At 37.2% G+C, this 21,380-nt stretch overlaps 1 protein-coding gene across 2 annotated transcripts in view; it reads left to right on the plus strand.

The window, feature by feature from the left end:
- Nucleotides 1-21,380, plus strand: part of LOC131438711 (protein tramtrack, alpha isoform) — a 106,029-nt gene that overhangs the window by 36,583 nt on the left and 48,066 nt on the right. The window lies entirely within an intron of this gene.

Here is a 21,380-nt window from a genome sequence, read left to right on the forward strand (position 1 = left end):
TCTGGCAGCTTGATATAAATTAAGAAATGATTGCATATTGACTAATAATGACAAATAAAAAAACAAATCTTTTACCGTCCTACGAAGAACAATGATTCGTTTGTTTGAAGGGTGTACGGAATCAAATTGCATCACTTTCAAATGGTTGTAACTTTTTACCTATTGGATATTTCGGAATAAAAATTGGGAAAACATTATTTTAAATTGTACTGTTTACATTATGTAAGTGACAGTAGTAGTTTTGCAATCGACGCGCCGCAAAAAAAATGTAGTGCGCGTACTTTGAAAATCCGAATACCTCTCATCGTGCCATCCGCCATTAAAGATTAACTGTTGATCGGAAGGAAAAAAGTGGACTAAAATTGCTCTTCTTATAGTGAAAATGATCAGAAAATTTCAGTTCCGTTCTGTATGAGATGTGGCGCGAAAACACTGCAGTTGAGTAAAACTTTCGTGCAAGACGCGAGAAATCGGAAGGAAGGATTACGCACGTACAAAGCTCAAAAAGGCACCGAATCACAATAAACGGCAGAATATGGTGAGAAAATCACGTGCACGGAAGCTCTACAGCCAGATGTTGACTCCAAAAATATGAAGGCCCCCGATTTCGACAACACATTCAACATTGAGCTGAAACATTTTAGTATTCACTCTTTTGTTTTCTCAGCTAAAATTTTTAACAGGTACTGAGAGCTTGGCTACTTCCCTTCAATGTGGAAGTTAGCTAAAGTTATCCCAGTTTTGCAACCGGGGAAAGATCCTTCCTTTTCCAAGAGCTATCGGCCCATTAGCTTACTCTCTGCCCTATCCAAGCTGTTTGAAAAGTCAATACAAATGCGAATTCTTGGTTTCGCAGATGAACAGGATATATTACTGGAAGACTCGTTTGGGTTTCGGAAAGGAAGATCCACCATCCACCAACTCACAAGGGTTAACAACGTCATCCAGCAAAACAAATCAGTATCCAAATCGACTGTCATGGCAATATTGGATACTGAAAAGGCATTCGACAATGTGTGGCACGATGGCCTGGTGTTTAAACTGCATCGGTATGATTTTCCGATGTATCTTATAAAAATTATCAAAAATTATCTTGCAGATAGATCATTCCAGGATTCTCTGAAAATGCACTTTCAGAAAGATTTACTATTCCTGCCGGTGTACCCCAAGGAAGTATCCTAGGTCCCATTCTATACAACATTTTTACATCAGACATTTCACCTCTTCCGGGTGGTGGTGTTCTGTCACAATTTGCTGATGATACTGGCATTCTTTACAAAGGTCGTGTCATTAATGCTCTGAAGAAAAAAAACTACAGACAGGTCTAGACGCTCTAACTGAATATTTTACAAGCTGGAAAATTGTGATCAATGCCGCAAAAACTCAGGTCATCTTGTTTTCACATTCAAGATCTCCAAAACTTGTTCCATCGGACGAATGCCGAATACGAATAGGTGATGAGGTCATCCAATGGTCTGACAAAGTTATCTATCTAGGACTCACCTTTGACAGACATCCGTTATTCAGGTCACATGTTGACAAAATCGTTCATACCCATTAGGTCTCTGTATTCGCTGATTTGTAGAACATCTAAACTGTGCCTGAAGAATCAGATGGCTGTCTATAAACAAATCATCTACTCCGCAATTGAATACGCAATCTCTATTTGGCGAGGCTGTGCACGAACGCACAAACTTAGGCTTCAGCGCATTCAAAGTAAGATCTTAAAGATTATTCTAAACCTACCCCCTTGATCAAGGACTAGTAAAGTACATGAGATGGCCTCCCTGGATATACTAGAACAAAAATTCGAACAATACTGCACGAAATTTGAAGAGAGGGGCTCAACCTCTGTAATACAAATAATTCAAAATGTGTACGTATTAGGTTAGGGATAGTTATAAGTAGGTAGATATTTTATTAATATTTAAAATAAATATTATGATCAAACATTAGTATGTAAAACAAGAGTAACTAAAACACCTATTATTAATAACGAATCGTATGAACACCAAAGATGAAAGGCCAAAAAGTCAAAACACTTGTACTGTAAAACGTTGATTTAATACAAAAAATAAAATTAATAAACAGATATTTATGCAAATGACCAAATGTTGACAAAACCGCATCATCTCATTGTGGATGACGAGACGTACGCGAAAGCAGACATCCGGTAGCTTCTGGGATGCCTGTTTTTCACTGTTTATCACAAATTTGATGTCTCAGAAGACATTACAAAGCAGAAAATGTCAAAGTTTGTCGAGAAATACACGATTTGGCAAGCAAGTTGCTCATGTGGATAGCATTTGTGACAATCGGAACGATCAACAGGCAACATAGAGGAATGCCTCCAAAAGCGTCTACTTCTACTTCTAAGGTTACACAATGATCCTACGCTTTTTATCTGGTGGATTTAGCATCGTGCCATTACTCAAAAGATGCTTCGGAGGGGTAAAAGAACAATGAGGTGAACTTTGTGCCGAACTACGGCCAATTGAGTTGAGTACTGGAAAATCAAGAAGCAGGAACCCTTTGGAAACATCCCAGGAAAGTAAAATCGGAGGAAGATATGAAGAATGAATTATTGCCACGAAAAAAATGCTGATCTGAACGAGTGTGAAATAGAAAGATATAAAATTAAAATTGAATGAAAGGACAACGGAAAAAGTTAAATAATATTTTCGATCTGATTCCCTGAAAGTTTGGAGATGATCGGTTGATTGAGTGAATTTGGCGGAATATTTTTTTTTGTGGTGCAATTTGATTCCGTACACCCTTTAGTATCGTTCCCTTGCGAATCATATAACAGTAATGTCCCCATTTCAATTTCATATTACTGCTGTTGCATTGAACTAATGGCCCACAACGAGCATACTGTAGTCTCTCATTGACTCATCATTGCGTTTCTGCTATCGATCATCTGCATTTCATCACGCTTCGCAATTGTATTTGAAAACTCTGAGTACTGCAGGATAGAAAATGAACAAACGGTACACGGTTCGATCAAATTCCTGGTCCATTATTTACATCCCTTCGGTGTTCATTTTTTTTGTTTGCAGGTTAAACTTTTGTATTACTTCGCTCATTTCCATTCCCCTTTCGCCGGACAACCGGTGGCTATCGGCAGTCACCTATGCAAATCTCATATCTTCCACGCAAAAGCGCCCGCTTATTTTTGAATTCATAAAGTTTTATTAATAAATATTTTTATTTATCATTTGCTGTGCTCATGCATAAATAACGAGCAGATTTCGTCATATCTGACTCATTCTTTTCGGTCATCCTGTATGCTGGCGTGTTGAAACTGAACATTTTGGCGTCTCTTGCCCGTCACAGACACAGGCACGCATTTGCCACCCGACACCTGCCACTAGCAAACATACGCGGGAGCAGTAACCGAGGCATTGGCCAAAGTTGCCCCTCGCTCTCTCGGCGGTACCTGGTATTTGCATATGTGTCACACATAGAGCTCCAACATTGCCAATTATGTATATAGGTTTATCTTTTTTTTTCTCGGTGTGATGGAGAAAGCCAAAAAATTACCAGCCTTCGGGTGCTGTTTGATAGACCGCGCTGGAATGAGATCACAAAGAAGCTTAATTTTGTTCTACAATTTTTTTTCCCGAATTGCATTTTGTCGCATCAGATTGGCTCGGTGGGTGGAGCTGCCATATCGGGTATCAATGGTCATGGTTGACGTGTCGTCATCGTCATTGGGAATCATCACTGCCGGTGGGGGTGGTGTGTCATGCTGCTAGGAAAATTAATTATTGTCGTTAAGAGATGATTTTGCGCGATAGCACAACTTCGAAATATCGTCCGTAATGTCTAAATGTGCTTTCTCCCAATCAACCGAATCAACCTTTAATGTGCTTTCCTGAATCGTTCCAGGTATCAATGCGCAAAATTTCTCCCTAACATTCGAATCATGCAACGAAAACAGCAAGACAGACATCTGCTATCCAACAACAACAACAAAAAAATCGATAAAAAAGAAATCAAAAATTAACATCAACAGAAGTCAGCCGAACACTAGTGGAGTACAAATATAAATTTATTGTTTTCACGCTAAGCCCCATCTGACATTACTGCAGAAATGTGCTCTTCGTTCCCGGCTGATCCCAGGTTTCCAACACAGTGTCATTGGATTTTAATATTACAAAAGATACGCAGAGCATGGTGGGGGGGGGGGGGGGGGTTGAGGGGGTTAAGCAAATGTGTCGAATCAAGCAGAGCCCAGATCGCTACACAATACGATGCAGTAAAAAAAGCAAGCAAACGAAAAAAATAATACCGCGATAAAATTAGGGCTGATTGGGTGAAGGCTGATTCCCAAAGGCTTGGATCCTGTCGAAGCGAAGCGCAAGGGTTTAATGAAAAATCGATTCTTACAACTCGTGCGCGTCGCGGTTTGCCCGCTACTCACTGGGTGGTTATTCCTTGTGTTTTTTTTTCTCCTCTCTTTCTCTCTCTCTCAGCTTCCATTCGTTGTGCGCTACGATGAATGCCGTCTTCGCTTGTCTGTAGTCACGGTAGCGAAGATTACGAATATAGCAAAAACATTTTTGTTGTTGTTGTTTTTTACCGTTGAAATCGGCAGTGGAAAACGGAGCCTTTTTGAATAATCGATTCGAGCATCGATGTTGGTTGCATCTTCTGGGGGAAATGTGGAAGATGGTATCAGTTACTTAGGACGAAATAAACTTGTCAGATTTTTATGTTGTTTATTTGAATCTTTTTATAGTAGATCCAATTCGGAATGCGCTTGTGTATAAAATCGGGTACAGTATACCTATTTGAATTTTTTAATAGGGTTTTTATGAATTTTTATATGGATTTCCGAAGCTATGCGGGTTTCCGAAGTTATGCGTTTTTTTATACGGATTTTTTATACGTTTTTTCTTAAGTGGGGCGTATCCCCTGCATCAAAATACTCTAGCACAAAAGTTATGTGTTTTGTACTATCTGAAAAACTGTGAAATTTTCTTTTACGTGAATACGTCTTACTTTACTATGGGGTGCCTTTTCAAAATTTTCCCTCTGGGAGAGAGTGATAAGTTTTTGATCGTGAAAATCTCTTATAATCCAACGTAACAGAATAATTTCACGTTTCGTCTTCGACTCATCAGTGCATAGCTGTTCACGTTGAACTGCCACGCCACTCCCCAGTGGTCAATCACTGTCCAGATGGTAAAATTGGAAGTTTGTTTAAATACTTTCTTTTTATTTTTAATATCATTCATTTCAATATCATTATTATTCATTTTTCTAAAAAAGTGGCAACGATACTCGTCTCTTAGGAGCCTCAACAGACACTCGAATTTGGACGGCACTTGAATAAAAAACCTGTTTTAATCCACCTAGTGGTGTAATGATGCCTTTCTCATTATCATTTTCTCCTATATATTACAGCAGAAATTTCCCGAAATACTACAATTTAAAAAAGTTCAGAAAATAGTTTTGAAGATTTCTGTTGCATAATACTACTACATTGATACACTACATTTTGAATTTAAGTTAGTGAAAATCTATTCAATCATATGTGAGAAAGTGAAGTGAGCTCCATTTTATCACATTTGATTATTCTTGTCGGTACTTCCGGAACCGAAAGCTGGATATCGGCATAGTGACAATCGGTTCTTAAGAATCTCTACGGCGATTTGAATTTTGGGAAAAAAATGATCCGGTTGTCGGACTCTCATGGTCTGCAGACTAAAGAAAATCACTAGCCAATATAAAGAGGTAGCTTGTGAACAAAGTATTCTTGAAATTGACATTTTTGTACTAGCACCCTACCTCTGGACCCAGAGTTTTGATCCGAATGGAAATTGAGATATTCTTGTGGCATCCTAAGAACTTGAAGAAAAGTGAGTGACATTATATACACATTTGTTATGCATCATTCCGGAACCGGAAGTCGGATCTAAATGAAATTCTGGATCTTTATACGGGATCATAAGACCTTTTATTTGAATCTAAGTTTGTGAAAATCGGTTTAGCCATCTCTGAGAAAGGTGAGTGACATTATTTTCATATATTTGGTGCATATCACCATGTAATTCCGGAACCAGAAGTCGGATCTAAATGAAATTCCGGAACTTTATACGGGATCATAAGACCTTTATTTTGAATCTAAGTTTGTGAAAATCGGTTTAGCCATCTCTGAGAAAGGTGAGTGACATTATTTTCACATATTTGGTGCATATCGCCCTGTAATTCCGGAAACGGATCCAAACGAAATTCAGGAACTTTGAATGGGATCGTGAGACCTTTCATTTGAATATAAGTTTGTGAAAATTGGGTAATCTCCGAGAAAAGTGAGTGATAATATTTGTCACACACATACACACATAGACGTTTGCTCAGCTCGTTGAACTGAGTCGAATGGTATCTGACGTTCGGCCTTTCGGGCCTCAGTTCAAAAGTTGGTTTTTGCTGTAATTGTATAGCCTTTCTATATGAGAAAGACGAAAAAAATTTAACTTTCATTATGAATGAGATTTTGCCTTTCTCTAAAGAAAGGTATTAGAATTGCTGGAAAAACTGACTTTCGAACGGAGCCTCGGAGGCCCATAGTGTTATATACCATTCGACTCAGTTTGACGAGATCAGAAAAAGTCTATATATATATATATATATATATATATATATATATATATATATATATATATATATATATATATATATATATATATATATATATATATATATATATATATATGTGTATATATATATATATATATATATATATATATATATATATATATATATATATATATATATATATATATATATATATATATATATATATATATATATATATATATATATATATATATATATATATATATATATATATATATGTGTATATATATATATATATATATATATATATATATATATATATATATATATATATATATATATATATATATGTGTGTGTGTGTGTGTGTGTGAGTGTAAACTTTTCGAAGATATTTTTACCGCTCAATTTTCTCAGAGATGGCTGAACCGATTTTGACAAACTTAGCCTCGTTTGAAAGCTACTGATGAGCGATTGATCAAGTTCGAAGATCAAATGGCTGTGACTTCTGTTTCCGGAGATATAATGGAATAAGTGACGTAACCGACAAAACACGTTGATTTTTACCGCTCGTATATATAAGGGTGCCAATATATTGGGATCACCTCTAATTTCGTAAAGCTCTAGTGCTCAAAAGTACCTCGAAAAAAGTCCTCATGAAAAATCGGTAAGAGATGCTGCCCAGCGGTTAAAGTTTGAAAATTTTCGATGTCGAAAAGCACCATAGGGGGAAGTACATGAAATTTCCGGAATCGAAAATTTTTTTTTGATGGAAAAAATCCTAAAATTGCATGAAATGTCGAGATTTAGTGTTATCTAAAAAAAATTTTTTTTTGAAAATATCGACTTTCTGCAATTTTTTTTAAATTTTGATATATAAGTCCCAGAAAGCCGATTTAGAAAAAAAAAATTTTTTTCGAGATGACACTAAATCTCGACTTTTGGCATCAAAAATGTTATTTCGATTTCGGAAATTTCACGTCAAGATCTATGAAAATTCCACTAAGTGGACTACGAAGGTTTTTTTTAGATTAGCATCACTCTTCTCATACAAATAGGCAACGCAAATATCAAGCGCTTGGTTGGAAAAAATATGCTTACTATGTGATATAAATACTGAAGAATGCTTTTGTGAACTACTCGATTCAATCTGAATCAATTGGCGTCAAAAATGAGCCCAAATTAGTGTCACAAATTATTTAATGAAAAGATAAAAATGTTTTTATGAGACTGTTTTGAAGAAAGAGAAAGGCATTATCACACCACTAGGTGGATTAAGAAGGGTTTTTTAATTTTTATTTGTTTCGAATAGATTCTACATATTTGAATTACTTTAGTGCAATTTTGTCTAACTAACAACTCAAAGACAAAATTTTACGAAGATTGGAAATATGTACGGAAAATTGCATAATCTTAATTTTTCAATCAAATGATCTACAAACCGTAAAAATATTCAGTTACATAAAATAATCCAATTAGGTTGAAAATAGCACACATTTATTTCAAAATATAATTAAATGAATACAACTATAGTTGTAGGCTTTCTAATAAAGTCATTCTTGAATAATAGTGTATTCGGTTGTGCAAAATAGGTCCGTCAGAAGGGTAACGATTGTAGTAATATTCGGTAAAGGGGGGGGGGATGTAATGATTTACGATGCATAGTACAACACACGTCTCGTCAATTTTCCTTGCCTAGAAAATGATTCCTCGAACGTTCTGATGTTGATAAATGAGTTCAAATCAGGATGTTTACTCGTGCCCAACGGAGTAGTATAAGAACATTCATCTTTTTTTTTGCAAATGTGTCTGTGTTTTGTTTCCATTGGTTATTCGCATCACGAATTTGAAAAGCATTTTACTACTTTGACAAACAGGTGCCCTTTTTATCTTCTTCAATTTCCACTTTCATTCTACGTTCATATACTTTACTTGATTCTATCTCTAATCCCTTACGTACAGTAAAGCGATCGCGTTGGCTTTCGGTTAAACGGCAAGTAATTCAATCACGTGGCCAACTCAATCGCCTAGGAGAGATTATAGAAAGCTTGAAAATTGAACCATTTCTAACATCGTTATAATACTAGAAACGACTTTATACTTTGGCGTATAAAAAAAGTTTACGCTTCTGTGGAACAATTTTCTACATAAATCGGAAACTTGCATCCAATGATTTCATGTTTTACTCTAGGCCATTTGTTATTCCGAGTATATTGTTTTACTGCTCAGTGCTCGGAATAGAATTGCGTGTATATCGCACTGTTAGTTTTGTTCAGTTGATATTTCACTACTTTCCTAGCAACGTTTAGTTGAACTTGACGGCGTGAAAATTAACCAGATTCGGCGTTTATGGTTGATTAGAGCTACTCTCCTAGGTATAGTGTTATTACTCAAAGCATTATCGTCGTATTTTCTCGCCAACTCAAACAAATGCTGGCCGCTCAGATTTTAACGAAACTTTCTGAACATGTAGGTTTTGTCACAAAAACGACACTTTGCATATTTTGTTTTTCCTAAATCGATCAAGATTGTCTTTTGGAAATGGCTAAACTCGTTTGTTATTTGTTCATCCATCTTGCAATGTATGAACGGTTAATAAAGAACGTACTTACTTATCTTTAGACAAACATTCATAAACATCGAGAGTGGTGTGACAGTTTTATTCAAAATCTGAGACAGTGCAGTCAACTCCGAATACGATTAGGTGCGAAATTCGTCTTATTGTACAAATTGTTCTTTTCTTATTTGCTGTTCGCGGACTTTGAACGGTTCGTGACTGTATTGAACGAGACACGAAGATGAACTGATAAGTACCCAATCAAGATGACTCAAGGGCTATAGCCGCGTAAGCATGCAAAATCTTCCCCCAAAAAGGGAGTTTATATCGTTATACCATATTTGAAAGATCTTGGACTGGAGATAATTTTCCCAAAATTTCACCTGTTTAACTGCAATATTCACGGAGCTAGGGTGGTTCTATTGGTTTTATTTTTTGTTTTGATTTTAAAGAAATACCGTTTCAACGAAAAGTTTGAAAATTAATTAATCAAAATGTTTTAGGTATTGTCTGGGAGGTCCACAATTTGTTTCAATTTTTTCGAAAATGAATTTTTTGCATTAGAAAGTGTTTAAACATTTTGAAACTTTTGATTTTTTGTCCCACGTTGGATGTTTTAGTAATACATAATTTTTGGACACGTTGAAGTGTTTCAGTTTCATATATTTTCAAAAGGTGGAAAATTACAATTTTTGAGTTTATCCTTTTTTTTCATTTGGATTGTTGAAATCCATCTTGAAACTGTTAGAATTTTTGTCAATGTTCTGTGACGATAATTGCTTGAACAAAAATTATCTCATAAAATGGTCAATGTTTAGAATTCACCCTTCATCAAATGTAAAATAAAGTTATTTTATCTAATCAACTTTATTCTCTCCTTCCATCTAAACTACTTTTTTAGAGAAGATTAAAATTATTAGCTGAAAGGGGGAGTCGATATCTCTTCTGGTTTATGACACCAGCAAAACAAATGGAATTTCGTGTTGAAACAGCCTCGAACTTCACCATGCATTTTCGACAATTTATTTGTAGAAGTATTATATTTATGACACGAGTCTTTTGTTTCGGTGCGTCGTTATTATCGTTCGGACGCGCAAACAAGAATTTTATTTCCATCGTATTGGATATATAACTAGAGCTTAAAATTGTCACGCATTTTCAATGAAAGAAACCATTCCAACGACCTCATTTTCAATATTTTACTATCTCATTCGTAAATGACAGACACCAGAACAAACGAAAAGAGACGAAGCACTTTCGTTTCTCATTGAAAAAATGAGAGAGTATAATTGCCAACGTCACTCTTTCCTCTATGACAATACGACACCAAACTAACGTCTGCAGGGAGCATCAGCAGAATTTCGATTCTCATTCTTTCATCAATGTGTTGAAAATCTGTGACGCTTTCCTATTAAAAGTGACTAAAATATGACAAATTGAAGTAATTACATCCCAGAACCTCTTTGGAAACCAAGGCTACTACAAATTCGAGCACCAACAGGTGTTAAAAGTCATTGTGAAACCTTTTTCTGTCATTTTCCATTCTCAAAGCTTTGGTTGAATATCAACACTGCATACTATGGGATTTTCACTGAAAACAGCAAATGCCTGAAAGGGTAAATGAAGAAAAGAACACAATTTTGAAACTACTGTTCCGCTTATGTCATTGACTGGACATGGATTTCGTTCTCATAGTTAGCAAGCGAAGCTGAGAGTGACATTAATTTCTCGTCATTTTCGTCTATTTGGAGTCAATGAAAATGACTTTTATTAGCTTTGTTATATAAAATAAATACTATTTTTTTATTTATATATTCTTCCACAGAATGGTACGCAAAACTTAATTTTCTACTCTATGAAATATTTGATTTTTTTCATAGCAATAAAAGAATTTTAATAAACGGAATGTTGGCTTCAAAAGTTTTCATACTAATGCGGGCAAAAAATAGTAAGACTTTGTTCTTAATTTTAAAATTCTTTATTTATTCCAGTCCTCGAAACAGTTGTTAAAGTCAATTCCCGGAATTGCCTTCAATGCGCGTAGCAGAGAAGTCACACGGAGCTAAATCAGGCAAATAAGGTGGTTGCGAAACGATATTGTTTGAATTGGCCCCTAATTGCAGCCTCTTTTTTCGAATAGTTTCGCGCAAATGACGCATAACACTCAAATAGTATTCCTTGTTGACAGTTTGGCCGGTCGGAAAGAATTCAGAGTGCACCACACCTCGATAATCAAAAAAAAACTTAACATTACCTTGATTTTTGGCTTGCTTTTACGTAAAGCGCTGTCGACCCTCTTTGAAAGACTTGTACCAATCAAAAACACTTGCTCGCGACTTACAATTATCTGAACGTTTCGGCACCAGAATTTTGATTCCGCACACAAAATTTAATGGAACTTCTGTGTTGAATAATTTCACTCATTTTAAAAATTGTCGACTGCACTTTTAATACTTCAGAAAGACAAACGTATACTAATTACTAATGAAGTTCCGTTTTTTTGGAGCTTTTCTTCACTATTACCGGTGTGTTCGGAAGCGGAAGCAGGGGGACTAGTAGTCCAAAAGTAGATTTATATATCCACTAACTAACAAGGTATCATTTCGTCAAAAGCCATTTCGCCGAATGTCATTTCGCCGAATGCTGAAATCGTCCTAATATCGTAATTGGAATTGATTTAAAATAAAGACAAATGAAAGATGATAGCGTAAACGCCCGTTTTGTTGACCTACAATTGTAGTTCTTGAATAAAGATTGAACCTCAGAACGGAGTTCACAAGAAAACTTGTTGACTATTAGCTACTAAGCACCAAAGCAATTGCATAGGTGTATCTACCAGGCCAATGTATGTGATATTTTCCGTTTACTAAGTGAAATCAATTGGTTCGCCACATCATTTTGGTTCGTGTGCTGTCCGACCGCTCGTTCGGACCTAACTAAAGCAAAGAAACCTAGATTTGAGTAGACCGGGCAAACGAGGCGGTAACAAGTTTTTATGCAAGAAAATGACCCTTCCGGTGAAACGACTTTCGGCGAAACGACTTTCGGCGGAATGACATTCGGCGAAACGGTGAAATGGTTTTCGGCTAAATGTGCCGCTCACCTAACAAGGTCTCCCAACTAGATGAAATAAGTAAATTTATAAATAAATCTTATAAAAATTTGCAACTAGTTTCGCCACTACTTCAAAAAAATCTTTATGAAATTGATTTTTTTTCACTTAGCGCGCTGTAATACCCGAACCAAAAGTCGGATCTAGATAAACTTTTCGGGGATTTTTTATAGAATTTCAAGACCTGTAATTTGCATCTTAGTTTGTAGAAATCGGTTAGGAAATTTCCGAGAAAATCGAGTGCGCATTTTCTCATAGATTTGCACATATTGCCTTGTAATTTCGGAACCGGGAGTCGGATGAAGAGAAAATTCATTAGCGAGCTATGAAGACCATTTCGTTGGAATCTAAGTTTCATATTCTTGGTGCATATCACCCTGAAATTCCGGAGCCGGAGTTGTTTAGCCTTTCTATTTGAGAAAGGCAAAACGGAAAAATTCTTTTCCCCGTGTTTAATCCAGAAAGACTACTCTCTTGAATATTTTTTTTAGATTGATTCTTGATCCTCAGAACGGAATTCTCAAGAAAAGCAAGTTGATTCTACTAGCTACTAAGCATCAAAGCTTGTGGTTTGGTGTATCTCAAAGGCAAATGTTTGCGTTTAGTGAGTGCGAATGAAAAATATTGAATGTGGCTTTGCCACATCGTTATTGTTTGGTTTTGTAGTTTTCTAATTGATAATATTCTACGAAACGACTTTCACTGAAATGGCTTTCGGTGAAATGTTCCGGTTTCAAATTTTTATACGCCTTAAATACCTCATTTAAATCGTGAAAACAATCGTTAAACCAAAATGTCCCCCCTTTTCCCTAGTTGAACAACATTAATGCTTACACTCGTGCAACCATTTACAATTATAATAGCATTTAGAGTGTTCAGAGGTACCGTCAGGCACCTGATAAAAACGTGCTGGACAGGGAGAGTGGAAGTGTCAATCGCTATCGACACCAAAATAACAATTAACAACACCAAGAAAAAAGGATTTCTGGACGTATTATAATCGACACGATAACGTTTGAAACAATACTTGAATCAATGGTCGATTATAAGCATTTATCATAAAGTCAAAGTGAGTGAGACCCTTTTGCAGTTTTTGATCACCATTTCCAAATCTTCCGAAACCGGATTCAGATGACCGATATAGCCGAAGTAAGTTTGTTTGTCATCAAAAAATATTTAAAAATTTTAACAGTTTTGAACCTAGTTAAACCTAGACTTACTATTTCACGCTCTATTTCGATTAAATCAATTAAACGAAATCTAACAAACGAAGCGAACCTGCGTTTCTGTTACTTCTGCATATGTAAAACAAGCTAAACAGCATGAATCAGCAGCATAAAACATGTAGTAGGATTAATATTTTTATTATTATTACCATTATTATTATTATTATTGACATCACTACACCACGGCACGGTATTACTGTCAAGGATGGCTTTTATCGTATCAAAGTACGCTCACTGACAGCTTTTCACACGATTGAATCAGTGCCATCAAAGAGAGACGGATATCATCGCAACAATCAAAACCCGGCATGGCTCATTTAACATAGAATCGACACCAGTGCGAGAGCGAATTTCTCTCGATGACATTTCTGAGAATCAAAGGTTAGCACGCTGCTGTGGGGATCCTCTTTGAAGCAACAAACGGTCGCTTATTCTCGTTTCGCGGTCCAATTTTATACAGGCAGTTGATAATTACAATAGAATCATTTTACTATTGCCGCTTATTCTAACTATGTGCATATAACCTTTGTATAAGTTGTGTCTAGAAAATGTCTGTGAATGGTCCACACAAGGGATTTGAAATATTGCAACCTAGTATGAGAATCATCAAGTTGAATCATCGATTCGATTTTATGCGATAATTGTTAACTTGCGATTCTCTCTTGGGAAATTTCACACAGCAACGATCTCTATCAGACTGTAATTTTTTTTAAGGGCGTGAAATACTCAGAGTATGAAGTGGAGCGAAGAAATGTAGCAAAATTCTCTCACGGTTCATGCATTGAGATACTCGAGTTCTTGTAGCATCTTCTACCGGACTGAAAATGTTGTATACAATATAGATAGCAATATAGCAGCTTCTGTCAAATTTTCGGCAATCACCAACACTGATTACTGTACTATCTGATGTGAAAATTTAATATTTTTTCAAATAGATTTCAATTCATTGACATACGTTTATTCTTTTGGCCGTACTGATCATGAAATAGCTATAATTTTTATCAACCGCAGCACCGTCTTTTACCAATATTAAAACTAACTAGTAGCAGACATCCGTAACCGTTTCGATTTCTTCATAGCGCGTACGAAATATAATAAAGCACGCATCGTTTGTTTTGTGTTTTCTTCTTCTTTCAGTGAGGTACATATTGTCATTTTATATGGCGATTTGAAAACTTTGACACTCATCGCCCTGTAAATGTAAAACCGGAAGTCATATCCGGATGAAATTTCACAGTTGCTTTAAAGATATATGAGCTTTAATTCAAATCAAGATTTGTGAAAATCGGTTCAAGCATCGCAGAGAAATCGAAGTGAGTTGTATTTTTTTAGTTTTTCTGCACCACTTCCGGAACAGAAAAAGGGGAGACCAGTAGGGCTGAATTAAGCTTTTATGCCCACAAACTAACAAGCTCTGCAAACTAGAAGAATTTTTCAGGCAGTTTAATGGGATTTGTACCTGTTTTTGACCATCGTTTGCGAAAAAATACTAATGAAACTCGTAATTTTCCACTTATCACGCTTTAGTTCCGGAACCGGAAGTCGGATCTGGATAAAATGTTCTAGAAATTTTTAGGAAACTATAAGACCTTTCATTTGAATCTTAGTTTGTGAAAATCGGTGAAGCTGTTTCAGAGAAAATTGAATGTGCACTTTTTCTCGAATTTTCACATATTACCATGTAACTCCGGAACTGGAAGTCAGATCCAAATGAAATTAAATAGCAGGCTATGAGACTATAAGACCTTTTATTTGAATCTTAGTTTGTGAAAATTGGTTCAGCCATTTCTGAAAAAAGTGAGTGCATATTTTTTCCATTTTTTTGGCGCATATCATCCTATATCTCCGGAACCGGAAGATATAGGATGATATGCATCGGATATGATCGGATCGGGATGAAATTCAATAGCAGGCTATGGGACCATGAGACCTTTCATTTGAATCTTAGTTTGTGAAAATGGGTTCAGCCATCACCGAGAAAAGTGAGTGCATATTTTGTTACATACATACACACATACACACCCACGGACACAGACATTTGTTCAGTTCTTCGAGCTGAGTCGAATGGTATATGACATTCGGCCCTCCGGGCCTCGGTTAAAAAGTCGGTTTACACAGTGATTGCATAGCCTTTCTATATGAGAAAGGTAAAAGGGATTTCCGGACGGATTACAATCGACGACACGATGACGTTTGAAGCAATGCTTGAATCAATGGTCGATTATTAGCATTTATCTTCATAAAGTGACGTATGAATCAACATATTTCGCAATTAATGAAAAAGCGTTTAGTGATTAGAACTGTGTGATCTATGTATTTTAGTTCATAGATGTCGCCAATATCAATCGAACTCATGGATTCACTCGGATTCCATAGCACAACCTCAAAATAGTTCCCATAGATTTCTACCGTTGAAAAATTGCACAGGTGTTAGCATGTTGCACTGTGCTATGTGTTGGTGCTGGCAGCATAACCCACAACGACAATTTGTCGACGGTGTAAAAGGTAATTGCTTTCGTACCTCATCCGTGGCCCCTCTCGTTCCCAATCGTAACTAGAGTTTGCGTGAAATCCCGATTTTCTGCGGCTCAGGCCGGCCTGCACGATTGGGACAATAAACATTCGCTCTCGGTTCCTTCGGTCTGCTGCTGCCTTGTCGGTTCGCTTTTCCCAAGCCCACAGCGCGACAACGGCGACGATGGTAATGGTGATGACGATGATGATGACGCTTGCCACCCCTTTTGGCGCCTCCGCTTTGTAGTCAAATTCTGGGCCGGGCGGGAGGTTCCGATATTCTCATCGTTGTTGCATAATGAATGAGTGTGTTCCGAAATTAAATGGTCGATGGTTCCCGCCTTATGCTGCACCTTCCGCTTCAGAAAGCAAACCGTAGCGCCGTTGTCCAGAGGCGATGCGAAGGGAAAGGTGGTTTCGATGCAATACCCAGCTTATCATTCCCGATCCTACGAGTTGTCAGGATAGATAGATGAATCGGTTGGGTGGGTGGCCGGTGAAGTGAATTTGCCCCTTTGTGTATTTGAACTGAGTGCTTTTCTGCACGGAAATGGGTGTGAATGTAGGCAAATCTCTGGCTTGCGATAGTCCAATCTATCGACTGTCTCCTCCAGCTTAGAGTAAGGGTAATCCCGATTACTTCTTCACTTTGGCATTTCATCGCAATTAGATCTTGCCCTTTACCTGGAAATGCCTATGTCAAAGCAGGCCCGTATCCAGGATTTCATTTCGGGAGGGGCCCAAAGATAAAAAAATAATGTTACTGAAAATTGCTTTTCGGTGTGGCTTTTACGGGTGTTTTTAACAGACACTTTAAACTTTTCCACTAGAACTGTTACTGTATTACATTTCTTTCGTTTACTGTCTTGTTATTTCTGTAACACATGTCTGAGATCTTCTAAATAATTATATATTTGTTTTGGATTTCGGGAGGGGCCAGGGCCCCTCGGGCCCCCCCTCTGGGTACGTGACTGTGTCAAAGTAAAACACCTACGGTCCATTGAATAAAATCCAGATCGATCGGAATTCATCAGCCTCGGAGAAAAAATATTATCTTTTGATGCCGAGTTCAAACAGCTTCCACGTCCAGTTGTAATTTATAACACCTGCACTGTGAGGAGAGATTTTTTTTCCTTTTCAAATAATTTCACAAAATAAATTAAAAACAACGTGTTAAGGTGATTGAAGCATTTTATCGTTACTTTTAAATTTGGCCAAAAACAGATTTTGAATCATTGAAGGAGCCACTCACTAGCGAACAAAACACTATTCTTCAAAAACATGTAAGACACTCCACACTCTACTCTGGATCTAAGTGATTTCGTACTTTCCACAGGACAACGAGATGGGGCTACGCAGCAACACGGGGATATGGTGTATGTTTTCCCGGTGAACCGTCCAACCGATGCTTCTTTTGGTCTTTATTCGATCTGCACCGTCGAGTCGAGCGAGAAGCTATCTTTTTTGCCGTCCGTGGTGTGCCGGGCTACGCTCTGCTACTACTCGTTCTGCTGAATTGGGGTAGATGAGCGGTTTGGTTGGGCTTATCTTGTTGAACTATTTTGCCGCTAAAGGTCGCGTCGAAGTGAGACGTGTTGTTGTTGGCCCGGTACTACCGCATCCCCACGGAACACCACCGGGACTGAAGTAATTGGATTTTTCTAATTATTTCCGATAATTGAATTATCGGCCGGGGTACGGGCTGCTTAAGCTGGAGTACTAACGCGCGTAAGTGGGTGGTAGGATATTTATCATTATTTAGTTTCGACTACTAATCAACACGGCAGGTAAACAGGGTGTAAGGCACAGTTGGTTTCACGTTTAACATCATCACATACGTCAAAATATTACTAGAAAACTTATGTTTTGATGTGAAACACATCTTTATTTTCTATATAGGGTGCAAATCAGAAACTCAAGGAAAAATACACGTAGAAATGTGGTCAGGTTTTTGAACACTTACAGCTCAGTATATTTTGTATCAATTATTAATATTATTTCATTATTTGATTGGAAATATTTCTAGGATTCGATTTGAATCAAGCCACGTATTTTCAATTATAAATGATTGAAATTTTGATTATTATCGAGCAGTGTCCTATTTTGTCTGCTGAAAACCTCCGGCATATCGGATTTCCCTGCCATAGACGACGGTTTTGAAGGAGTAAGCGATATATCAAAGGGAAAGCATCGCTCGGATTGGTCAATCGATGCAATAGCGAAGCTGTTGGAAGCACGGGAATCTATAAATAGAAGCGAAATTATAGCTAACGTTTCAATCCTACGCGTAACATCCTAGAGGTAGGTTGTTGCTAGACAGCAAGACAAAAAGTGCCATAAAACGATTTGAAGTTTTAATTGGTATGCTCTGATCTTGCGTCATGCAAGCTCGGATGAAATTCCATGTTATGTCTTTTCGCCTAAGAAATTGACAACTATCCAGGATAAATTTTGTGTGCATAAGATTAATTTCTAATTTATATAAGATGAACTAGATTGATAATTAGAAAAAGTTTATCGCTTCAACCGAAATCGCAGAATGGGAGAGAAACTTAGCGCTATAAAAATAACAGCTTGCATACAAAACTTGAACACAAGCTTGGCGAAGAGAAGCTTTAATATCGAGATCGCAAGTATGCACAAAGATATAATTGCATACATTTGGGATATTGGTGTAATTTCTTCGGCTATAAAACAAATACAAATCAAGATAAACGATGTTCAATGTTGGTTCCTAATCAAGATCAATCTAAGCAGACTCTCGTGCAATTGCGGATTCAAAAGGATTGAACTGTTTGATTGTACATCATTGGAAATTTTTGTAGTTTTTGCAACTATTTTGGTGTTTAAATCAAATTTACGTAATATTGTTTAATTAATTCTATTTCTATCAATATCAAACGAGAAGCAAATTAAAAATGTATATAATTGAATTACGACAGCGAAATTTGTCTCGCTTAGCGACACAACTTGAACCGGCAATTTATTGAACTGCTCAACAATTTAAACTACCCGGAAGATGTAAGGAAACTACGTTCTAGAGGTAACTTGATGGAACAGAGCGCTGTACTTGTATACTGTGCACGTGCGGCCAGGTTCAGCAGAACTACATTAGAACATGCTATATTTCCTGTAGAATTATAAAGTTCTGTCCAGTTAGAATCCGGAATCACTTATTGTGTTTCAGCGGCACGGAAAGTGACCGCTGCAAGAATTCTTTTACAGCAGTTTGGTTATCCAGACTCCTGCTTTCTGTGGTATAAATTTCACGTTGTTTTGCACAGTGAGTCAAAAGTTATTCCAGATGGAAGCCAAAAGGAGAGTTGATCTACCCCAGGGTAAATTTTGAAAATTCTGCACACCCATTTTGATAATCCAACGTGGTCCGCAATAAAAATCGTAAAATCGGGAATTTTTATCTCGACAACCGGGTAAAAACCGGGAAATTGAAATCGGCAATACACTTGCCACCCTGACCAAATATTTTTTTTTGAAAATTTGTCTTTTTCTTCATCCTAAAATGATCCTCTACGCCGTTCCGTTGCATGGCGATATGAAAAGGCAGTCCCGTAAGCGGCCTAAAGTCTTCCAGCACATAGGTTCCATCGTCCATGATCAAGCAGGAAATCTTGGTCAAATATTCGCGATACGACTTTCGAGCCCAGGTTTTAGCCCTCACATTCTGTTTATCATTACTGTTTGGTACAGTTTTCACTTTGAACGACTTCATACCTTGACAGTACTTGGAAGTTTGCACGAAAGTTTGAGACATGTTTATTTTTCTAGTCAGTAATGTTTGCTTCACGTTCGTTCTTGAGATCCGTTTTTGTTCTGCTCCCCGATTTCCTGGCTATTGTCATCAAACATGTATCGAAAGAATTAGGAATGTACAGTTTATGGACAGGTTTTTTTTCTCACAGATCCCGATTTTCATTCCGATCGCACACAATTGCCGACGACACGACCAGGCACTCCGAAAGAAAAACGGGGTTAATATTGTCCGTTAACGATTAACCGCCAGTTACCAAAAATATGGAGACCCCTTGTTAATGATAAAAATAATCTTCTCGAGCAACACTGTTTAAGTTGCTACGGGCTAGTTACCAAGGAGCCCCAACATAACAGTTCGGCTGAAAAGTTTGTATCGTTTAATAGAAACACACATTTTTTTGCCAAAATTCGTTTTTATTATTCAACATAATTGCCATCAGAGGCGATACAGCGATTATAGCGATCTTCCAACTTTTCGATACCATTTTTGTAGTACGATTTGTCCTTTGCCTCAAAATAGGCCTCAGTTTCAGCGATTACCTCTTCATTGCTTCTAAATTTTTTACCAGCGAGCATTCTCTTGAGGTCTGAGAACAGGAAAAAGTTACTAGGGACCAAATCTGGAGAATACGGTGGATGAGGGAGCAATTCGAAGCCCAATTCGTTCAATTTCAGCATGGTTTTCATCGACTTGTGACACGGTGCATTGTCTTGATGAAACAAAACTTTTTTCTTCTTCAAATGAGGCCTTTTTTTCAAATTTCGTCCTTCAAACGCTCTAATAACGCTATATAATAGTCACTGTTGATGGTTTTTCCCTTTTCAAGGTAGTCGATGAAAATTATACCATGCGAATCCCAAAATACAGACGCCATAACCTTACCGGCCGATTGTTGAGTCTTTCCACGCTTTGGGTTCGGTTCATCGCGTGCAGTCCACTCAGCTAACTGTCGATTGGACTCCGGAGAGAAGTGATGGAGCCATGTTTCGTCCATTGTTATATATCGACGAAAAAAAAATCGATTTTTTTTCGATATAACAGCTCCAAACACTGCTCAGAATCATCAATTCGTTGTTGTTTTTGATTGATTGTGAGCTCACGCGGCACTCATTTTGCACAAAGCTTTCTCATATCCAAATATTCGTGAATAATATGTCCAACACGTTCCTTTGATATCTTTAGTGTGTCAGCTATCTCGATCAACTTCACTTTACGGTCATTGAAAATCATTTTGTGGATTTTTTTCACGTTTTCATCGGTAACAGCCTCTTTTGGACGTCCACTGCGTTCATCGTCTTCGGTGCTCATATGACCAGTACGAAATTTTGCAAACCACTTACGAATTGTTGCTTCGCCCGGTGCAGAGTCTGGATAACACTCATCGAGCCATTTTTTGGTATCAAATAATTTGGTAATAATCAAACAGCTGTCAAATTTATACACGTATCTTTTGAAGGTTGGTACTAACTGAAAATGGTATGGATTTAATTCTAGTGGCGCCCTCTCATAGAAACGATACGAACTTTTCAGCCGATCTGTTAAATAAACAAACATTTTGAGGAAGCAGTGGAATCGTCGTTCCATTAGTGTTAAATTTTATACAAACGACGGATTTT

This window comes from Malaya genurostris, chromosome 3 (genome assembly GCF_030247185.1).
Source record: "Malaya genurostris strain Urasoe2022 chromosome 3, Malgen_1.1, whole genome shotgun sequence".
Taxonomy (NCBI): Eukaryota; Metazoa; Arthropoda; class Insecta; order Diptera; family Culicidae; genus Malaya; species Malaya genurostris.